The following is a 22,082-nucleotide window of genomic DNA, read 5'->3' on the forward strand; positions in this document are numbered from 1 at the left end:
TCAGTTGCTGCATGACATTTTTCTGGAAGTGACAGAAATATAGAAGAGATGCCGAAGTGAATTCATCAGGAATATGCCTTGTAGCACCCCACTGGGCAAGCTGAGTTTTTCCTGAAATAGTTACAGAATAACTTTTTTTCATGGAAGAAACTAGAGACCCTTTTAGTGAATTCAGGACCCATTGCGATGGGGATGTATGAGATCCTGGACCCTGACTCTACATGCAAACAAAGCAAGCTTTGTCCCAGATGACCTGGAAATAACTGCTCGTGTCTCATTGGACTTTCTAGGACCACCTGTCTTCAGCCAAGAATCACTGTACAACATAATTCTTCCCCAGTAGAGTGATTATTTCCTTTGTATAGGATGATTACAGTTTCTAAGCATACACACACAAACACACACACACACACACAGATGCTCACATGTTCTGTTAATGGGCTAGTTTCTTTTTTCAAACATCCTTTTACTTAGAATTGCTTTTCTTTATATAATGCATAATGAAGGGTTTCCCTGGCGGCTCAGACAGTGAAGAATCTGCCTACAATGTGAGACACCTGGATTTGATCCCTGGGTTGGGAAGATCCCTTGGAAAAGGAAATGGCAACCCACTTCAGTATTCTTGCCTTGAGAATTCCATGGCCAGAGGAGCCTGGCAGGCTATAGTCCATGTAGTCGCAAAGAAACAGACATGACTGAGCAACTTTGAGAGAGAAATGCACAATGGAAACAAAAATTAATACTATGAGACTCTTGGTAGAGCCAAGAAAATCCAGAACCACCTGCTGAAACATGGAGATGAGATTTTCAGACTTGTGTTCTATCTATTTCCCTGGTTTCTGTACTTTGAGTTTTTATTTATAAGCAAGGAGATACAACCAGTCCATTCTGAAGGAGATCAGCCCTGGGATTTCTTGGAAGGAATGATGCTAAAGCTGAAACTCCAGTACTTTGGCCACCTCATGTGAAGAGTTGACTCATTGGAAAAGACTCTGATGCTGGGAGGGATTGGGGGCAGGAGGAGAAGGGGACGACAGAGGATGAGATGGCTGCATGGCATCACTGACTCGATGGACGTGAATCTGAGTGAACTCCGGGAGTTGGTGATGGACAGGGAGGCCTGGCGTGCTGCGATTCATGGGGTCGCAAAGAGCCGGACACGACTGAGTGACTGAACTGAACTGAACTGAAGTATATTATCAATGGTAATTTTGCTATTAAAACTGAAAATAATACTGCATAGTGTGACACATACAAGTATACTTAAGAAATAGAAGAGGATTTTTTAAAACCAGAATTTCTTTTAGAAAGTGAGATATACTGATTCTTAGCCCTTTATTCTATTCCATGAAGAGGCTGCCCATTGGGGCAGAATATTGGCAGAACTGGTCCTAGACTGAAATGGAGTCACCACCTTCAAACCCAGAGATCATAGTAAAAGGTTAAAAATATTGAAAGGGTCTAAATCTAACTAGAGGCTTGGTCCTGGAAATTCCATTAACATAAGTCTCAACGTACTTTGCTAAAAGCAAATTCTTAAAGGGCCAAGCCTGACGATTGTCTTCATATTTAAATGACCTTTTAAAACTATTACAATAAATCTATAAAACAGCTATATGCTGCTGTAATATGATGGAGCCAGTGGTTATCCTGACATGTTTTTCTTAGGCATTATCCTCTTTGCTTCTATAATCAATGCTATAAATTTTAAGTACAACTACCCTTTTATAGGAAAAGGTATTTAACATAAAAATCAGCCTTCAGCATTGTTCGACCTGAATATTACCAAATTATAAATCCCTTCTTTCTCAGGCAAGCAGTGCTCAGTGTTTTTGATACTCTACATAATCATTGCATTTCCTTGCCAGGTTGATTTATACCTGAAAAGAGAAAGATAAAATAAAGGTACTGCTTACTTAACGTATATGTATAATTAAGTTAATTTTATATTTCATTTGGCTTATGAAAATATGTCACTGATGGCTATTTAACATCCCTCTTTACATGACATCCTTTGTTTAGATTCCTGATCCCCAATGGAGTCCTAGTATTTCTTCCAACTAGTTTCTACATGACAGATACAGTTGCCCCTTGAACAGCATGGGTTTGAACTGTACAGGTCCACATACACCCCTTTTTTTTAAACAATAAATATCACAATACTACATATTTCCTAGCTGGTTGAATCTGTAGGTATGGAACCATGGATACAGAGGAACTGGACTGTGTCTAAGGAGGGCTAACTATATGTTATAGGTGGATTTTCCACTGCCCAGAGTTGGCAGCCCTAAACCTTACATTGTTCCAGCACCAGCTTTACAGTGATTATAAGTCCACTGTTGGACGGATATCAAATCCCAGGCCTATGGTTCTGTGCACCTTTCCCATAAACTAGACCTGACAAAAATCTGGTTTCCTTGAGTTATCAAGACTCATCTATATGGTGAGTCACTAGAAACAATTATTCTTTCAATCTGTTCAACAGGGAAGAAAATCGAGTAAGTTTTGTCTCCTGGCATATTTGTTTCTAGCCTATCCTTACAAAGTCTTGAAAAAGTGGAAATGTGATAAATGCTTGTATAATCTTATCAAAGCATAGAGTCATAAAAGATAACCTACTTTTCACATTCCAAATCCAAGCTTAAATTTATCATAGTGAATACATAGTCTACAGATTTCTACCTTTCTTAGCTTCTTTAAAAAATGATTCTTAAGAAGGAAACAAAACTTTCTATCCAACTTTATGGAACCCTGAAAGAAGCCCAGTGTAAGTCAAAGAAGACTGTAGTCTTAGAACTTGTCATCTGTTAAAAATGTTACATGAATGCTTGTTTTTCAAATCTAGACTTTTTCCCTGTCACCCCTGTCTAAACTGAGATTACTGTTATAAAATTTTTCCATTAGCATCAGTGACAGAGGGAGGGCCAAGGGCTTAAAAAAGTCACGAACAGCAAAAGTCACGAGACCTTGTGGCACATTTTATGTAGGTCTTCTTTACCAATTGTGCCACTGCAAAGACCTTGCCTACCAAATAGCAAGTTACCAAAAAGAAATGTTTTTTGATAGAATTATTGATTGAAATCATGATTTATATGACATAAATAGGTAAAATGCATCTATGCTCAGTCACTCAGTCAGGTCCAACTCTTTGCAATGCCATGGCCAGGCTCCCTTGTCTATGGAATTTTCCAGGCAAGAATACTAGGTGAGTTGCCATATCCTAACTCCAGGGTTTCTTCCCAACCCAGGGATCAAACCCATATCTCCTGCATTGGCAAGTGGAGTCTTCACCACTGAGCCACATGGGAAGCCCCCAAATAGGTAAAATAATATGCAGGAAATCTTACCTAAATATTAGAGTGTCAAGCCTCAGTCGAAACAAAACAATTCTATTTCAAAACATTCTGACTGATTTGAACCTGTGTATGTATTTATTCATACTGGTAACTGTCACTCTTGTGGAAAAAATGAAAGTTTTGATTTTCTGAATGTTGTATTTTATCCTTTATTCTAGTAGGATAAAATTATTCTTTAAAATAAATGTATTAGTTGGGAAACTACTCAATAATAATTATGATGGTGATAACCACTTACCTGTCAGATCCCTCTTGATGTTAATTATTTCAAAAGATTTTCACAGCTGCAGAGTTAGTTGCTATTGCCCTTATTTTGGAGAAGGAAATGGCAACCCCCTCCAGTATTCTTGCCTGGACAGTAGGCTGCTGTCCATGGGGTCACACAGCGTCAGATATGACTGAAGCGACTTAGCATGCATGCATGCATTGGAGAAGGAAATGGCAACCCACTCCAGTGTTCTTGCCTGGAGAATCCCAGGGACAGGGGATCCTGGTGGGAGGCCGTCTACGCAGACGCACAGAGTCGGACACGACTGAAGCAACTTAGCAGCAGCAGCAGGTGCCCTTATTTTACACAGGAGAAAATTAGGACTTAGGAAGCATAAATAACTTGTGCCAAGTTGTCGAGACTGAACAGGGACTCAGGTCTCTCTGATTGGAGACAAGAAGCTCTGAACCACTAAGCCCAATCAATTCTGTCCTTTTTATAGAAGTAGTGTACCATTGAAATAGGTTACAGTTATACAAAATTCAGCATTCTATCTTCCAAAAGAATAAACATGTCTGAACTTCACTAACTATCTAATAGAATTCCAATATTGGAAGAGAAAATTAGAGTAGACAATCCCTCTGGCTGGGAGACTAGCAAATATTTGATATAAATTGACAGTCTTGGTGGTTGTATTTGAGACAGTGAGTATTATGTCACTACCTATGGAAGCACAAGCTGGAATCAAGATTGCTGGGAGAAATATCAATAACCTCAGATATGCAGATGACACTGGAAGGACTGACGGTGAAGCTGAGCCTCCAGTACTTTGGCCACCTAATGTGAAGAGCTGACTCATTGGAAAAGATCCTGATGCTGGGAAAGATTGAGGGCAGGAGGAGAAGGGGACAACAGAGGGTGAGATGGTTGGATGGCATCATCAACTCGATGGATATGGGTTTGGGTGGACTCTGGGAGTTGGTGATGGACAGGGAGGCCTGGCGTGCTGCAGTTCATGTGGTCGCAAAGAGTCAGACATGACTGAGCAACTGAACTGAACTGAACTGATGGCATGAAAGAACAGCCATAACTACTTCTAGTAAGTTTGTTTGCAGCAAGATCTTTTAGAATATAAATACATTATTATGTAGACTTTTCTACTAATAGTACTATGTTTCCCTCCATATGTTCTTCCTATAGTTATCTGATGAGCTTCTACATACGAGAAATGACCAGGGAATCTCTCTGAGGGATAATTCCAGCAACTGTGGCATATGGAGACATTGTTTTCAAGTCCCTTTGCCATGATTTCTAAGCAGCATAATTACTTGGTGGTAGAGGCTAGAACAATTGTCATCCCTCACTTGTAAGTTTCACAGTGTTCTCTGCTGCAAATCTCAGGCTATCCTGACAGGTTTTGTGCTAACAGGAAACAAGGAAAAATTTTCTATCAGGATTTGAGTGCATACAGTCTTTTGTCCATTCCAGAGTGAATATTTTTCTGCCACCAAGATCAATTCCATGACTCTATGAAAGGAATTGTTGGGACTTTTACATTTGGTACATTTAGCTCTATGTCATTTACGAAGCCATTTTGTGTTTCTGAGCAGTTATGTTCCTCTAAATACAGGTGAAGATTTGCCAGACTGATAGGTTTTATTTCAGTAAAGATATTTCTCCCTCTATAGCTCTGCTTTTCCCCAATTCAAATCGAGAAGACATACCTTTGAGATAAGATGGTAGAGAGCTGTGATGTAGTGAAGATGACTCTACACCTTCCTTGTCCTTCAAGTTCCTTAAAGACTGTGATTGTGCCACTTATTTTTTTCCCATGTTCCAGTTACACAGACATATTCACTCTATTTACTCACAAATTAATGACCAATAAAGGCACAATCAAGGACAGAAATGGTATGGACCTTACAGAAGCAGAAGATATTAAAAAGAGATGGCAAAAATACATAGAACTATACAAAAAAGATCTCTAAGACCCAGGTAACCATGATGGTGTGATCACTCACCTAGAGCCAGGCATCCTGGAATGTGAAGTCAAGTGGGCCTTAGGAAGCATCACTACGAACAAAGCTAGTGGGGGTGATGGAATTACAGTTGAGCTATTTTAAATTATAAAAGATGATGCTGTGAAAGTGCTGCACTCAATATGCCAGCAAATTTGGAAACTTCAGTACTGGCCACAGGACTGGAAAAGGTCAATTTTCATTCCAATCCCAATGAAAGACAAAGAATGCTCAAACTACCACACAATTGCACTCATCTCACATGCTAGAAAAATAATGCTCAAAATTCTCCAAGCCAGGCTTCAACAGTATGTGAACTGTGAACTTCCAGATGTTCAAGCTAGATTTTAAAAAGGCAGAGGAACCAAAGATCAAATTGACAACGTTGAATCATTGAAAAAGCAAGAGAGTTCCAGAAAAACGTCTACTTCTGTGTTATTGACTACACCAAAACCTTTGACTGTGTGGATCACAACAAACTGTGGAAAATTCTTCAAGAGATGGGAATACCAGACCACCTGACCTGCCTCCTGAGAAATCTGTATGTAGGTCAACAAACAACAGCTAGAATGGACATGGAACAACAGACTGGTTCCAGATTGGGGAAGGAGTACATCAAGGCTATATATTTAGAGTAAATATATACAGAGTACATCATGAGAAATGCTCGGCTGGGTGAAGCACAATCTGGAATATTGAGAAATATCAATAACCTCAGATACTCAGAAGACACCACCCTTAGGGCTGAAAGCAAAGAAGAATTAAAGAGCCTCTTGATGAAAGTGAAAGGAGAGTGAGAAAGTTGGCTTAATACTCAACATTGAGAAAACTAAGATCATGGCATCTGGTCCCATCACTTCATGGCAAATGGATGTGGAAGCAATGGAAACAGTGAGAGACTATTTTGGGGGGCTCCAAAATCACTGCAGATGGTGATTGCAGCCATGAAATTAAAAGACACTTGCTCCTTGGAAGAAAAGCTATGACCATATTAAAAAGCAGAGACATTACTTTGCCAACAAAGGTCCATCTAGTCAAAGCTATGGTTTTCCCAGTAGTCATGTATGGGTGTGAGAGTTGTACTATAAAGAAAGCTGAGCACCAAAGAATTGATGCTTTTGAACTGTGGTGTTGGAGAAGACTCTTGAGAGTTCCTTGGACTGCAAGGAGATCCAACCAGTCCATCTTAAAGGAAATCAGTCCTGAATATTCATTGGAAGGACTGGTACTGAAGCTGACACTTCAATACTTTGGTGCCTGATGTGAAGAACTGACTCATTGGAAAAGCCCCTGATGCTGGGAAAGATTGAAGGTGGGAGAAAGGAACAACAGAGGATGAGATGGTTGCATCACTGACTCAATGGACATGAGTTTGAGTAGGTTCTGGAAGTTGGTGATGTACAGGGAAGCCTAGCATGCTGCAGTCCATGGGGTCACAAAGAGTGGGACATCACTGAGTGACTGAGTTGAACTTGTGAAAGTGAAAGTGAAGTCTCTGAGTCGTGCCCGACTCTTTGTGACCCCGTGGACTGTAGCCTCGCAGGCTCCTCTGTCCATGGGATTCTCCAGGCAAGAATACTGGAGTGGGTTGCCATTTCCTTCTCCAGGGGATCTTCCCGACCCAGGGATCGAACCCAGAGCTCCCGCATTGCAGGCAGACGCTTTAACCTCTGAGCCACCAGGGAAGCTCTGAGCTGGCCGGGGACGCCCTCCCCGCTTCGTCCACACGGGTAGGGGTACCGGTCCGTCCGAGTCTCCGAACGGGGATTTGGCTTCGATGTGCAAAAAGAAAAAAGAGGAAAGAACCGTCAGCGAGGCGCTTCCAACGGGAAGAGCGGGCCCCGACCAGGGACCGCGCCCGGGGCCCAGACCGTCCTAGACGGGACACCCAGGACGGCCCGAGCCGCTCCCCACCTCCTGACGGATTCAGGGAGTTGGAGAGGGTTGAGGCGTCCGACGACCGAGACCCACGAGGGCACGCTGAAGGGTCGAGCGCGCCCTCCCCGGCCACCCGCGGAAGCAGGGTCCGGTCCATCCCCGTCTCCGGACCCATCGGGACTTTGACAAAGAAAAAGCATGTGTGCCGGGAGACGCCTCGGGCGACCGGACCCCACGGGGGACCGCACACGCGCCTCCCCCGGTCAACCCTCACGACCCCGGCGGGCGGGTCCCCACCTCCGGAGTGCGACGCGGAAAACACCTCGGGCAGAAAGAACCCGAGGGCCCGGACCCAGGCGCGCCCTCTGGCGACCTCCAAGCCACAGTCCGGGCAGGTCCCCACCTCCGGAGCGGGGCCGAGGGCGAAGCAAACGCTCCTGAGGGCGGCCCAGGAGAAGGCCGGACGGGCGGTCCGTCTCCGCGGCCGCAGGGGCACGGGGAGATGCTGATCGACCCGGTCAGGCCGTCCCAGAGCCCGGATCTGGAGCGCTGCGACGGTCACCCTCCTTAAGTTGAACTTACTGAAATTAATGAACACATTCCTGGTTTGAGCAGCTCAGCACTGCCATTCACCGCAATTCTGTGTGTTCAGTGTTGCCTATCATTGGAGATCTTTGCTTTACTTATTATATCCCACTCCCCAGCTTGGTCTTTTTATGTTAACAGAATTGACTCAGACATATATTGTGATTCAACTATTCAAGCAAGCGGATAGTCCAACTTCTCTTTTCCACCCTCCCTTTTTCTTCTTTTATTTCATTATTTAAATAAACAGGAATGTGCCTGCTGCTTGCTAGACATTCTTTTAAGATCTGGGGAAATAATTCTTAAAAAAAAAATAATATCATACCTTCATGGGTTTACATTTTTGTCAGATTAGGGAGGGAATTATGCAATATGTGAGTAAACTAGACAATACCATATTTGACAAAAGCTTTAAGGAAAATGAAATAAAGTTAAGTGGTGAGTGGACAAAGTAAAGCACTGCATACTTTGATAGGGTACTTGGAAAGGCGTCTCTTAGGAGGAAACATTTGAAAAGAAATGTGAATGACAATTAGGAAACTAACTCCCAGATATTTGGAGGACAGACGGAACAGTCAGAGTAAGGAATATGGGGTTTATTCTGTTGTTTGAAGTGTGGTAGACCTTTGGAAGGACTTTTCAGAAGAGTGATTTATATATTTTAGATACAGGCATACCTTGGAGATATTGCACATATTGATCCAGACCATCACAATGAGGCAAACATATTGCAGTAAAGCAAGTCGCATGAATTTTGTGGTTTCCCAGTGCACATAAAAGTTATGCATATAATATAGTCTATCAGGTGTGCAGTAGCATTATGTTTAAAATGCAATGTGCGTGCGTGCTAAGTCACATCAGTTGTGTCTGACTCTTTGAGACCCCATGGACTGTAGCCATCCAGGCTCCTCTGTCCATGGGATTCTTCAGGCAGGAATACAGGAGTGGGTTGCCATGTCCTCTTCCAAGGGATCTTCCAGACCCAGGGATCAAACACATGTCTCCTGTGGCTCTTACCCTGCAGGTGGATTCTTTACTGCTGAGCCACCAGGAAAGCCCCTTCAAATACAGTGTGTATGTCTTAATTAATAAATAATTTATTGCTAAAAGATGGCAACCATCATCTGAACCTTTGGAGAGTCATCATCTTCTTTGCTCGTGCTGAGTCTTGCCTTAATATTGATTGCTGCTGACTGATCGGGGTAGTGATTGCTGAAACTTAGAGTGGCTGTGGCAATTTCTCAAAATAAGACAACAGTGAAGTTTGCACCTCGATTGACCCTTCCTTTCACGAATAATTTCTCTGTGGCTTGCCATGCTTTTGGATAGCACTGTAACCACAATAGAACTTCTTTCAAAATTGGAATCAAGCCTCTCAAACCCTACTGCTCCTTTATCAACTAAATTGATATAATATTCTAAATCTGTTGTTGTCATTTCAACAACCTTCACAGCATCTTCACCCAGAGTAGATTACATCTCAAGAAAACACTTTCTTTGCTCATTCACTAACAGCAAATGCTCATTTATTTTATCATGATTTCAGTCACTTCTTCAGATTCTATTTCTAGTTCTCTTGCTATTTCTGCCACATTTTCAGTTACTTTTTCCACTGAGGAAGTCTTGAACCCCTCAAAGTTATCCATGAGGGCTGGAATCAACCTTCTGTAAATTTCTGTTTGTATTGATATTCTGAATCTTCCCCAGGAATCACAAATGTTTCTAATGGCACCTAGAATGAATCTTTTCCAGAAGGTTTTCATTTGACTTTGCCCAGATCCATCAGAGGAATCACTATCTGTATATTTCTTAAAGGGTAGGACTTGAAAGTCAAAATTACTCCTTGATGCATGAATTGCAGAATAGGTGTGGTGGTAATAGGTGTGAAAGTAACATTAAACTCATTGTATTGAATATATCAGAGCCCTAAGCTGACCAGGTTCATTGTCAATGAGCAGGAATATTTTAAAAGGAATCTTTTTTTCTGAGCTGTAGGTCTAAGTAGTGGGCTTAAAATACTCAATAAACCATGTTGTAAACAGATGTGTTGTCATCCAGGCTTTGTTGTCCATTTATAGAGCACAGACAGAGTAGATTTAGTCTAATTCTTAAGGGAGCCTTAGGTTTTTTGGAATGGTAAATGAGCTCTGGCTTCAAGTCCAGTTGCATTAGCCCCTAACAAGAGAGTCAGTCTGTACTTTGAAGCTTTGAAGCCAGGCCTTGACCTCTCTTCTCAAGCTCTGAAAGTCCTAGATGGCATATTCTTCCAAGGGAAATGTGTTTCATCTACATTTAAAATCTGTTGTTTTGTGTAGCCACCTTCATTAATTATATTAGTGAGATCTTTTGGATAACTTGCTGTAGCTTCTAAATCAGCACTTGCTGCTTCACCTTGTATTTTCACGTTACGGAAATGGCTGCTTTGCCTCTTTCATGAACCAGCCTCTACTACCTTCAAACGTTTCGTCTTCATTTTCCTCATCTCTCCCAACCTTCATAGCCAAACATTGAAGAGAGTTAATGATCTTCCTCTGGCTAAGACTTTGGCTCGAGGAAATATTGTGGCTAGTTTGATCTTCTATCCAGACCACTAAAACTTTCTCTGTATCAGCAGTAAGACTGTTTGACTTATCATTCATGTGTTAACTGGAGTAGCGCTATTAATTTCCATCAAGAACTTTTTCTTTATGTTCACTACATGGCTAAGTATTTGCTGCAAGAGGTCTAGCTTTAAGCCTATCTCAGCTCTTGCCATGCCTTCCTCACTAAGAATAATCATTTCTAGTTTTTTATTTAAAGAGAAAGACATGCACCTCATTTCACTTGAGCACTTGGAGGCCCTTATAGGGTAACTAATGTACCTAATTTCGGTATTTTTGTGTCAAAGGGAATAGGAAGGCCTAAAGAAAGGAAGAGAGATGGGAGACTAATCAGTCAGTGAAGCAGTCAGAATACACACAACTTTTATTAAGGTCTCCGTATTATAAGGGTGTGGTTTCTGGCACCTCAAAACAATTGCAATTGTAACATTAAAGATCACAGGTCACCATAACAAATTTAGTAATAATTTTAAAGTTTAAAATATGTGAGAATTTATCAAATGTGACATGACAAACACTAAATGAGCAAATGCTTTTAAAATAAAAAGCAAAAGTGCCAATAGACTTGCCAGACTCAGGATTGCCACAAATATTCAATTTGCAAAAACCATAGTATCTGCAAAGTGAAATAAAGGAAAGTGCAAAAAAACAAGGTATACTGGTACATTTGATGCATTTTTTATTGAAATGATTATAGGTTCACATACGATTATGAGAAATGGTGAAGGGCAGATATGTTGTACCTCTTATGTAGCTTTTCTGATGCTAACATCTTGCAACACTAAAATATTACAGAAAGAATGCTAACATCCATTCAATGTATCCCACTTTTACTTGCTATTGTTTTTCACTTTAGCCATATTAATATATGTTGACTTATATCTCATTGTAGTTTTAATTTCTGTAGTAGCTAATTATTTTGAACACGTTTCCATGTACTTATTTGCCATCTTCATATGCTCCTCAATGAAATATTCATGTCTTTCACCATTTTCTACTGGTAGCCTTTTTTCCTTATATATATGTATATTTAATTGGAGGATAATTTTGTTACAGTATTGTGATGGTTTTTGCCACATATCAACATGAATCAGCATGAGGTAGACATATGTCCCATCCCTCCTGAACCCGCTTCCCACTTCCCTCCCCACCCTATCCCTTCAGGTTGTCAAAGTCAGGACAGAGCACTGACTTTGGCTTCCCTGTGTCATACATCACATTCCCACTGGCTACCTATTTTACCTATGGTAATGTATATGTTTCAATGTTATTCTGGTGTATCATCCCTCCCTCTCCTTCCCCCACTGGGTCCAAAATGACTGTGTCTCCTTAACTGCCCTGAAAGTAGGTTGTCAATACTATATTTCTAGATTCCTTATATATGCATTAATATGCAATCTTTGTCTTCCTTTTTCTTACTTCACTCTGCAGGCTCATCTACCTCATTAGAACTGACTCAGTTCAGTTCAGTTCAGTTCAGTTCAGTTGCTCAGTCGTGTCCGACTCTTTGCAACCCCATGAATTGCAGCACGCCAGGCCTCCCTGTCCATCACCATCTCCCGGAGTTCACTCAGACTCACGTCCATCGAGTCAGTGATGCCATCCAGCCATCTCATCCTCTGTCATCCCCTTCTCCTCCTGCCCTCAATCCCTCCCTGGATCAGAGTCTTTTCCAATGAGTCAACACTTTGCATGAGGTGGCCAAACTACTGGAGCTTCAGCTTTAGCATCATTCCTTCCAAAGAAATCCCAGGGCTGATCTCCTTCAGAATGGACTGGTTGGATCTCCTTGCAGTCCAAGGGACTCTCAAGAGTCTTCTCCAACACCACAGTTCAAAAGCATCAATTCTTCGGTGCTCAGCCTTCTTCACAGTCCAACTCTCACATCCATACATGACCACAGGAAAAACCATAGCCTTGACTAAACGGACCTTAGTCAGCAAAGTAATATCTCTGCTTTTGAATATACTATCTAGGTTGGTCATAACTTTTCTTCCAAGGAGTAAGCATCTTTTAATTTCATGGCTGCAGTCACCATCTGCAGTGATTTTGGAGCCCCCCAAAATAAAGTCTGACACTGTTTCTACTGTTTCCCCATCTATTTCCCATGAAGTGATGGGACCAGACGCCATGATCTTCATTTTCTGAATGTTGAGCTTTAAGCCAACTTTTATGCTCTCCTCTTTCACTTTCATCAAGAGGCTTTTTAGCTCCTCTCACTTTGCCATAAGGGTGGTGTCATCTGCATATTTGAGGAAATATGTTCCTTTTTAGAACTGAGCAATATTCCATTGTGTATATATACCACAACTTCCTTATCCATTCATCTGTTGATGGACATCTAGGTTGCTTCCATGTCCTAGATAGTGCTGCAGTGAACACTGGAATACATGTGTCTCTTTCAATTCCGGTTTCTTTGGGTGTATGCCCCACAGTGGGATTGCTGGGTCATATGGTGGCTTTATTCCTAGCTTTTTAAGTTATCTCCATACTGTTTGCCACAGTGGCTGTATTAGTTTGCATTCCCACCAACAGTATAAGAGGGTTCTCTTTTCTTCATATTCTCTCCAGCATTTATTGTTTGTAGACTTTTGATGACAGCCATTTTGAGTGTGAGATATCATGTTGTAGTTTTGATTTGCATTTCTCTAATAATGAGTGATATTGAGCATATGTTCATGTGTTTATTAGCTATCTGTATATCTTCTTCGTAGAAATGTTTTAGGTCTTCTGCCCACTTTTTGATTGGGCTGTTTGGTTTCTGATAAAGAGCTGCATGAGATGCTTGTATATTTTAGAGATTAATTCTATGTCAGTTGTTTCATTTACTATTATTTTCTCCCATTCTGAGGGTTGTTTTTTCACCTTATTTAGTTTCTTTCATTGTGAATTTTAAAAAAAGGAAAAGAAAGAAACAACCTTTAAGCTTAATTAGACCCCATTTGTTTATTTTTGTTTTTATTTGTATTACTGTAGGAAGCAGGTCATAGAAAATCTTGTGATTTATGTCAGAGAGTGTTATGCTATTCTTTTCTCTAAGAGTTTTTGTAGTATCTGGTCTTACATTTAGGTCTTTAATCCATTTTGAGTTTACTTTTGTGTATGGTGTTTGGAAGTGTTCTAATTTCATTCTTTAGCATGTAGCAGACTAGTTTTCCCAGCACCACTTGTTGAAGAGACTGTCTTTTCTCCATGGTAAAATTTTGCCTCCTTTATCAAAGATAAGGTGCCCATAGGTGCATGGATTTATCTCCAGGCTTTCTGTCTTCCTCCATTGGTCTATATTTCTATTTTCATGCCAGTACCATACTGTCTTGATGTCTGTAGCTTTGTAGTGTAGTCTGAAGTCAGGTAGGTTGATTCTTCCAGTTCCATTCTTCCTATTCAAGATTGCTTTGGCTCTTCAGGGTCTGTTGTGTTTACATAAATGTTGTAAAATTATTTGTTTTAGTTCTGTGAAAAATACCATTGGTAGTTTGATTGGTATTGCACTGAATCTATGGATTGCTTTGGGTGGTATAGTCACTTTCACTACATCAATTCTTCCAATCCAAGAACATGGTATATTTCTCCATTTGTTTAGGTCATTTTTTATTTCTTTCATCAGTGTCTTAAAGTTTTCTGCAAACAGGTCTTTGTCTCTTTAGGGAAATTTATTCCCAAGTATTTTATTCTTTTTGTTGCAATGGCAAATGGGACTGTTTCCTTAATTTCTCTTTCTGATTTTTCATTTTACTGTATAGGAATGCAAGAGATTTCTGTGAATTAATTTTATATACTGTGACTTTACTATATTCATTGACTAGCTCTAGTACTTTTTGGTGGCATCTTTTGGATTTTCTTTGAAAATCATGTCATCTGCAAACACTGAGAGTTTTACTTCTTTTCCAATCTGGATTCCTTTTATTTCTTTTTCTTCTCTGATTGCTGTGGCTAGAACTTCCAAAACTGTATTGAAGAATAGTGGTGAGAGTGGGCACTCTTGTTCCTGAATTTAGAGGAAATACTCCCAATTTTTCAACATTGAGGATAATGTTTTTTGTGGGTTTGTCATATATGGTCTTTATTATGTTGAGGTATATTCCTTTTAAGGGCTTCCTTAGTGGCTTAGATGGTAAAGAATCTACCTGAATTACAGGAAACCTGGTTTTGATCCCTGGGTCAAGATCTCCTCTAGAAGGAAATGGCAACCCACTCCAGTGTTCTTGCCTGGAGAATCCTATGAACAGAGGAGCCTGATAGGCTACAGTTCATGGGCTCACAAAGAGTTGGACATGACTGAGTGACTAACACTTTCACTTTCACTTTCATAATCCTTCTAGGGGCTTCCAAGGTGGTGCTACTGGTAAAGAACCCACCTGGCAATGCAAAAGATGCAAGCTATACAGGTTCAATCCCTGGGTCTGGCAGATTGCCCTGGAGTAGGAAATGAGTATCCACATCACTATTCTTGCCTGGAGAATTCCATAGACAGTCCATGGGGTCACAAAGAATTGGACATAACTGTTTGACTAACACTGCTTATATTCCTCCTATGCCTACTTTCTGGAGAGCTTTTATCATAAATGGCTGTTGAATTTTGTCAAAGTCTTTCTCTGCATCTATTGATATAATTATTTGGTTTTATCTATTTGCTAGAATTGTGTTGAGGATTTTTGCATCTATGCTCATCAGTGATATTAGCCTATATATATATATATATATATATATATATATAGACAGAACATTTGTGTAGTTTTGGTTTCAGAGTGATTGTGGCCTTGCAGAATAAGATTGCGGAGAAGGCAATGGCAACCCACTCCAATACTCTTGCCTGGAAAATCCGATGGACAGAGGAGCCTGGTAGGCTGCAGTCCATGGGGTCGCTGAGAGTCAGACACGACTGAGCAACTTCACTTTCACTTTTCACTTTCATGCATTGGAGAAGGAAATGGCAACTCACTCCAGTGTTCTTGCCTGGAGAATCCCAGGGACAGGGGAGTCTGGTGGGCTGCTGCCTATGGGGTCTCACAGAGTCAGACATGACTAAAGCGACTTAGCAGCAGCAGCAGCAGAATAAGATAGAGTTTTCCTTCCTCCGCAATTTTCTGAGAGTTTGAGCAGGGAACGTGTTAGCTTTTCTTGAAACTTGTGGTAGAATTTGCTGGTGAAGCCATCTGGCCCTGGGCTTTTGTTTATTGAAAGGTTTTTTATTACAGTTTCGATTTCTGTGCTTATAATTGGTCTGTTCATATTTTCTGTTTCTTCCTGGTTCAGTTTTAGAAGGTTATACTTTCCTAAGAATTTGTCCATTTCTTCCAAGTTGTCCATTTTATTGGCATAGAGTTGCTCATAGTATTCTCTTATGATCTTTTGTATTCCTGTGTAATCTATTGTAACTTCATCTTTTTTCATTTCTAATTTTATTGATGAGTCTTCTCCCTCTTTGCTTGATGCAATCCATGGGGTACCAAAGAGTTGGACATGACTGAGCAACTGAACTGAACTGAACTGGTTTCTCCCACCCCTAGCAATGACCAATCTGCTGTCTGTTTCTGAGTTTGGTTGACTGTAGATTCCATATATAAATGAGATCATACAGTATGCTATGTCTGACATTTCACTTAGCATAAGGCCCTCAGGGTCTATATACCTTGTCATAAATGACAGAATTTCCTCCTAAATAATGTTATATTCCATTGTATGTATGTACACAGATGATAGCTTATGGTGAACAGTGTCAGACTTGTGATTTCCAAGGAAGAGAATTTAGCTTCGGGACCAGGGATGAGGCTTAATCACTCAGAGCTTTTGTGTAGCAGAGTTTTATTAAAGTATAAAAAGGATAAGGAAAATTTCTGACACAGACATCAGAAGGGGGCAGAGAGTGCCTCCCCAGTGTTCTCAAGGCCTTATGTACCTTTTCAATTGGTCACTAAAAATAGAGCCACTCCTATGACTTACATTTAAAGATAACAGGACTAGTCAGAAGGTTCTTAAGAAGAAGAAACATGTTCTTGAGCAAGATACATTCAGTTCAGTTCAGTCACTCAATGGTGTCTGACTCTTTGTGACCCTATAGACTGCAGCAAGCCAGGCTTCCCTGTCTATCACCAATTCCCGGAGCTTACTCAAAATCTTGTCCATTGAGTTGGTGATTCCATCCAACCATCTCACCCTCTGTTGTCCCTCCTTCTTTTCCCACCTTCAAACTTTCCCAGCATCAGAGTCTTTTCAGAGTCAGTTCTTTGTATCAGGTGGCCAAATTATTGGAGCTTCAGGTTTAGCATCAGTCCTTCCAATGAATATTCAGGACTGATTTCTTTTAGGATTGACTAGTTTGATTGCCTTTCAGTCCAAGGGACTCTCAAGAGTCTTCTCCAACACCACAGTTCAAAAGCATCAAATCTTTGGCACTCAGCTTTCTTTATAGTCCAACTCTCACATCCATACATGACTACTGGAAAAACCATAGCTTTGACTAGACAGATCTTTGTTGCAAAGCAATCATTTTGCTTTTAAATATGTTGTCTATGTTGGTCATAGCTTTTCTTCCAAGGAGTAAATGTCTTTTAACTTCATGGCTGTAGTCACCATCTACAGTGATTTTGGAGCACAAAAATGAAGTCTCTCACTGTTTCCCCATCTTTGTGCCATGAAGGGATGAGACCGGATGCCATGACTTTAGTTTTCTGAACATTGAGTTTTAAGCCAACTTTTTCAGTCTCCTCTTTCACTTTCATCAAGAAGATCTTTAGTTCTTCTTCACTTTCTGCCATAAAGATGGTGTCATCTGTGTATCTGAGGTGATTGATATTTCTCCTGGCAATCTTGATTCCAATTTATATTTCATCCAGTCCAGCATTGGCATGATGTACTCTGCCTGTAAGTTGACTCATTGGAAAAGACTCTGATGCTGGGAGGGTTTGGGGGCAGGAAGAAAAGGGGAGGACAGAGGATAAGATGGCTGGATAGCATCAACAAATCAATGGACATGAGTTTGGGTAAGCTCTGGGAGTTGGTGATGGAGGGGGAGGCCAGGCATGCTGCGATTCATGGGGTCACAAAGAGTCAGACGTAACTGAGCAACTGAACTGAACTGAACTCTGCATATAAGTTAAATAAGCAGGGTGACAATATACAGTGTTGATGTACTCCTTTCCCAATTGGAACCAACGTGCTGTTACATGTCCAGTTCTGAATGTTACTTGTTGACCTGCATACAGATTTCTCAGGAGTCAGGTCAGGCGGTCTTGTATTCTCATCACTTTCAGAATTTTCCACAGTTTATTATGATCCACACAGTCAAAGGCTTTGGCGTAGACAAAAAAGCAGAAGTAGATGTTTTTCTGGAACTCTCTTGCTTTTTCAATGATCCAGCAGATGTTGGCAATTCGATCTCTGATTCCTCTGCCTTTTCTAAATCCAGGTTGAACATCTGGAATTTCACAGTTCACATATGGTTGAAGCATGACTTGAAGAATTACTCAAGCATTACTTTGCTAGCATGTGAGATGAGTGCAACTGTGTGGTAATTTGAACATTCTTTGGCATTGCCTTTCATTGGGATTAGAATGAAAACTGACCTTGTCCAGTACAGTGGCCACTGATGAGTTTTCCAAATTTGCTGGCATATTGAATGCAGCACTTTCACAGCATCATCTTTTAGGATTTGAAAGACCTCAGCTGGAATTCCATCAACTTCACTAGCTTTGTTTGTAGTGATGCTTCCTAAGGCCTACTTGACTTCACATTCCAAGATATCTGGCTTAGGTGACTGATCACACCATGGTGGTTACTGAGTCATAAAGATCTTTTGTGTATAGTTCTTCAGTGTATTGTTGCCACCTCTTCTTAATATCTTCTGCTTCTGTTAGGTCCATACCATTTCTGTCCTTTATTGAGCCCATCTGTGCATGAAATGTTCCCTTGTCATCTCTGTTTTCTTGAAGAGATCTCTAGTCTTTCCCATTCTACTGTTTTCCTATATTTCTTTGCACTGATCACTGAGAAAGTCTTTCTTATCTCTCCTTGCTATTCTTTGGAACTCTGCATTCAAACAGGTATAGCTTTCATTTTCTCCTTGCCTTTTACTTCTCTTCTCTTCTCAGCTATTTGTAAGGCCTCCTCACACAACCATTTTGCATTTTTGCATGTTTTTCTTGGGAATGGTTTTGATCACTGCCTCCTATACAATGTCACAAATCCCTGTCCATAGTTCTTCAGGCACTCTATTAGATCTAATCCCTTGAATCTATTTGTCACTTCTACTGTATAATCATAAGGGATATGATTTAGGTCATACATGAATGATCTAGTGGTTTTCCCTACTTTCTTCAGTTTAAGTCTGAATTTGGCAATAAGGAGTTCATGATCTGAGCCACAGTCAGCTCCTGGTCTTGTTTTTGTTGACTGTATAGAGCTTCTCCATCTTTGGCTGCAAAGAATGTAATCAATCTGATTTCAGTATTGACCATCTGGTGATGTCCATGTGTAGAGTCTTCTGTTGTGTTGTTGGAAGAGGGTGTTTGCTATGACCAATGTGTTTTCTTGGCAAAACTCTGTTAGCCTTTGATCTGCTTCGTTTTGTACTCCAAGGCCAAACTTGCGTGTTACTGCAGGTATCTCTTGACTTCCTACTTTTGCATTCCAGCCCCCCATAATGAAAAGGACATCTTTTGGGGGTGTTAGTTCTAGAAGGTCTTGTGGGTCTTCACCAAACCATTCAACTTCAGCTTCTTCAGCATTACTGGTCAGGGCATAGACTTGGATTACTGTGCTATTGAATGGTTTCCTTGGAAACAAACAGAGATCATTTTGTTGGTTTTGAGATTGCATCCAAGTATTGCATTTTGGACTCTTTTGTTGACTATGATTTCTACTCCATTTCTTCTAAGGGATTCTTGTCCACAGTAGTAGATATAATGGTCATCTGAGTTAAATTCACCCATTCCATCCATTTTAGCTTGCTGAATCCTAAAATGTCAACATTCACTCTTGCCATCTCCTGTTTGATTGCTTCCAATTTGTCTTGATTCATGGACCAAACATTCCAGGTTCCTATGAAATATTGCTCTTTATATCATTGGACTTTACTTCCATCACCAGTCACATCCACAGCTGGATGTTGTTTTTGCTTTGGCTCTGTCTCTTCATTCTTTCTGAAGTTATTTCTCTACTGATCTCCAGTAGCATATTGGGCTCCTACTGACCTGGGGAGCTCATCTTTCAGTGTCCCATCTTTTTGCCTTTTCATACTGTTCATGAGGTTCTCAAGCCAAGAATACTGTGGTTTGCCATTCCCTTCTCCAGTGGACCACGTTTTGCCAGAACTCTCCATCATGCCCCATCCATCTTCGGTGGTCCTCCATGGCATGGGGCTCATAATTTCATTGAGTTAGACAAGGCTGTGGTCCACGTGATCATTTTGGTTAGTTTTCTGTCATTGTGGCTTTCTTTCTGTCTGCCCTCTGATGGCTAAGGATAAGAGGATTATGGAAGCTTCCTGATGGGAGAGACTGACTGAAGGGAAAACTGGGTCTTGTTCTGATGGGCGGGGCTGTGCTCAGTAAATCTTTAATCCAATTTTAAAAAAATACATTCAGTCCAGTTCAGTTGCTCAGTCGTGTCCAACTCTTTGTGACCCCATGAATCACAGCACGTCAGGCCTCCCTGTCCATCACCAACTCCCAGAGTTCACTCAGACTCACGTCCATTGAGTCAGTGATGCCATCCAGCCATCTCATCCTCCGTTGTCCCCTTCTCTTCCTGCCCCCAATCCCTCCCAGCATTAGGGTCTTTTCCAATGAGTCAACTGTTCACATGAGGTGGCCAAAGTACTGGTGGCCCTAGTTGTAAAGAACTTGCCTGCCAATGCAAAAGACATAATGAGACAAAGGTTCACTATGGCTTGGGAAGACCCCCTGGGGGAGGGCATGGCAACCCACTCCAGTATTCTTGCCTGGAGAATCCCACAGACAGAGGCCTGATGGGCTTCAGTCCTTAGGGTCACAAAAAGTCAGATATAACTGAAGTACCTTAGCAAGCAAACAATTGAAAAGACTATCATTTCCCTATTGTATTCTTGGCTTAACAATTAATTGACCATTTATGCATGGGTTTACTTCGGGGCATTCTATTCTGTTCCATTGATTTATGTGCCTTTTTTGGTTTTGTTTTGCTTTGTTTTGTTTATGCCAATGCTATACTATTTTGGATACTGTCGCTTTGTAATATGGTTTGAATTCAAAGCATGTAATGCCTCCATCTTTGTTCTTCTTTCTCAAGTTGCTATGGCTATTTAGGGATTTTTGTGGTTCCAAACAAATTTTAAGAATGTTTACTGTATTTTTGTGGAAAATGACCTTCCAATTTTTATGGGGATTGCACTGAATCAGTCAATTGCTCTAAGTAGTATGGAGTATTAACAGTAATAACAGTATTAATTTTTTCCAGTCTATATGCATGAAATATCTTTTATTTATGATGTCTTCAATTTCTTCCATCAGTGTCTTACAGTTTTTAATGTATAGGTCTTACACCTTCTTAGTTAAATTTATTATGAGCATTTTATTCTTGTTGCCATTGTGAATATGACTTTTTAATTTACCTTTGATAGTTTATTATTAGTATATAGATACATAACTGATTTTTGTATCTTGATTTTGTGTGCAACTTTAGTGTAATCTGTTTATTACTTTTAACAAATTTTGTTGGACTCTCAAGGTTTTCCTACATGTTATATCATGTCATCTGGAAATAAAGACAGTTTTACTTCATTTCTGGTTTGGATGCACTTTGTCTATTTTTCTTGCCTATTGCTCTAGCTCTTACTACCAGTACTGTGGTGAACAAGAGTGATAAGAGTGGGTTCCTGATCTTGTTCTTGATCTTTGAGGAAAAGCTTGTAGCTTTTAAACATAGAGTCTGTGGTCTCATATATAACCTCTATTATGTTGTGGTACATTCCCTCGGTGCCAAGTTTCTGAGAGCTTTTATCATGAATGTATTTTGAATGTTGTCAACTGGTTTTTCTGCCTCTATGGTTTGTAATGACCATGTAAGTTTTCTCCTACATTATGTCAATGATGATGTAGTGTATTTTTGTGGTATCTTCTCTGTCTTGAAGGAGTGGCCACATGTAGGAAATGAAAATTTTAGTTTAGCTTTGTCCTCACTCTTGTCTCTCAAACTTTTATGATTGTTCAGCTTTCTCTGTTCATAGTGACTCCCAATATTAGATATTGTTCCAAGACCCGTCCGTGTTTCAAAGAGGAGAATCTCAGTCAACACCTAGATGTAGGCTTATTAGAAACTGAATCCTCAAGTAACAGTTTTTAAAATGTGTAAATATACCTCTTTTAGGGAAGATCAGGAGACGGGTTTTTTCGCCTGCTCCCTCTGGTCAAACCTTATGTGGATAGAGCATCAAAAACTCTGTTTGTTTGCTGCCATACTC

General features: G+C 40.5%; 1 pseudogene; it reads right to left on the minus strand.

The window, feature by feature from the left end:
- Positions 1 to 1,840: 1,840 nt before the first annotated feature.
- The window catches only part of LOC120858064, a 40,522-nt pseudogene continuing 20,280 nt past the window's right edge, over positions 1,841 to 22,082 (minus strand).

Source organism: Oryx dammah, unplaced genomic scaffold (assembly GCF_014754425.2).
Source record: "Oryx dammah isolate SB20612 unplaced genomic scaffold, SCBI_Odam_1.1 HiC_scaffold_29, whole genome shotgun sequence".
NCBI classification, from domain to species: domain Eukaryota; kingdom Metazoa; phylum Chordata; class Mammalia; order Artiodactyla; family Bovidae; genus Oryx; species Oryx dammah.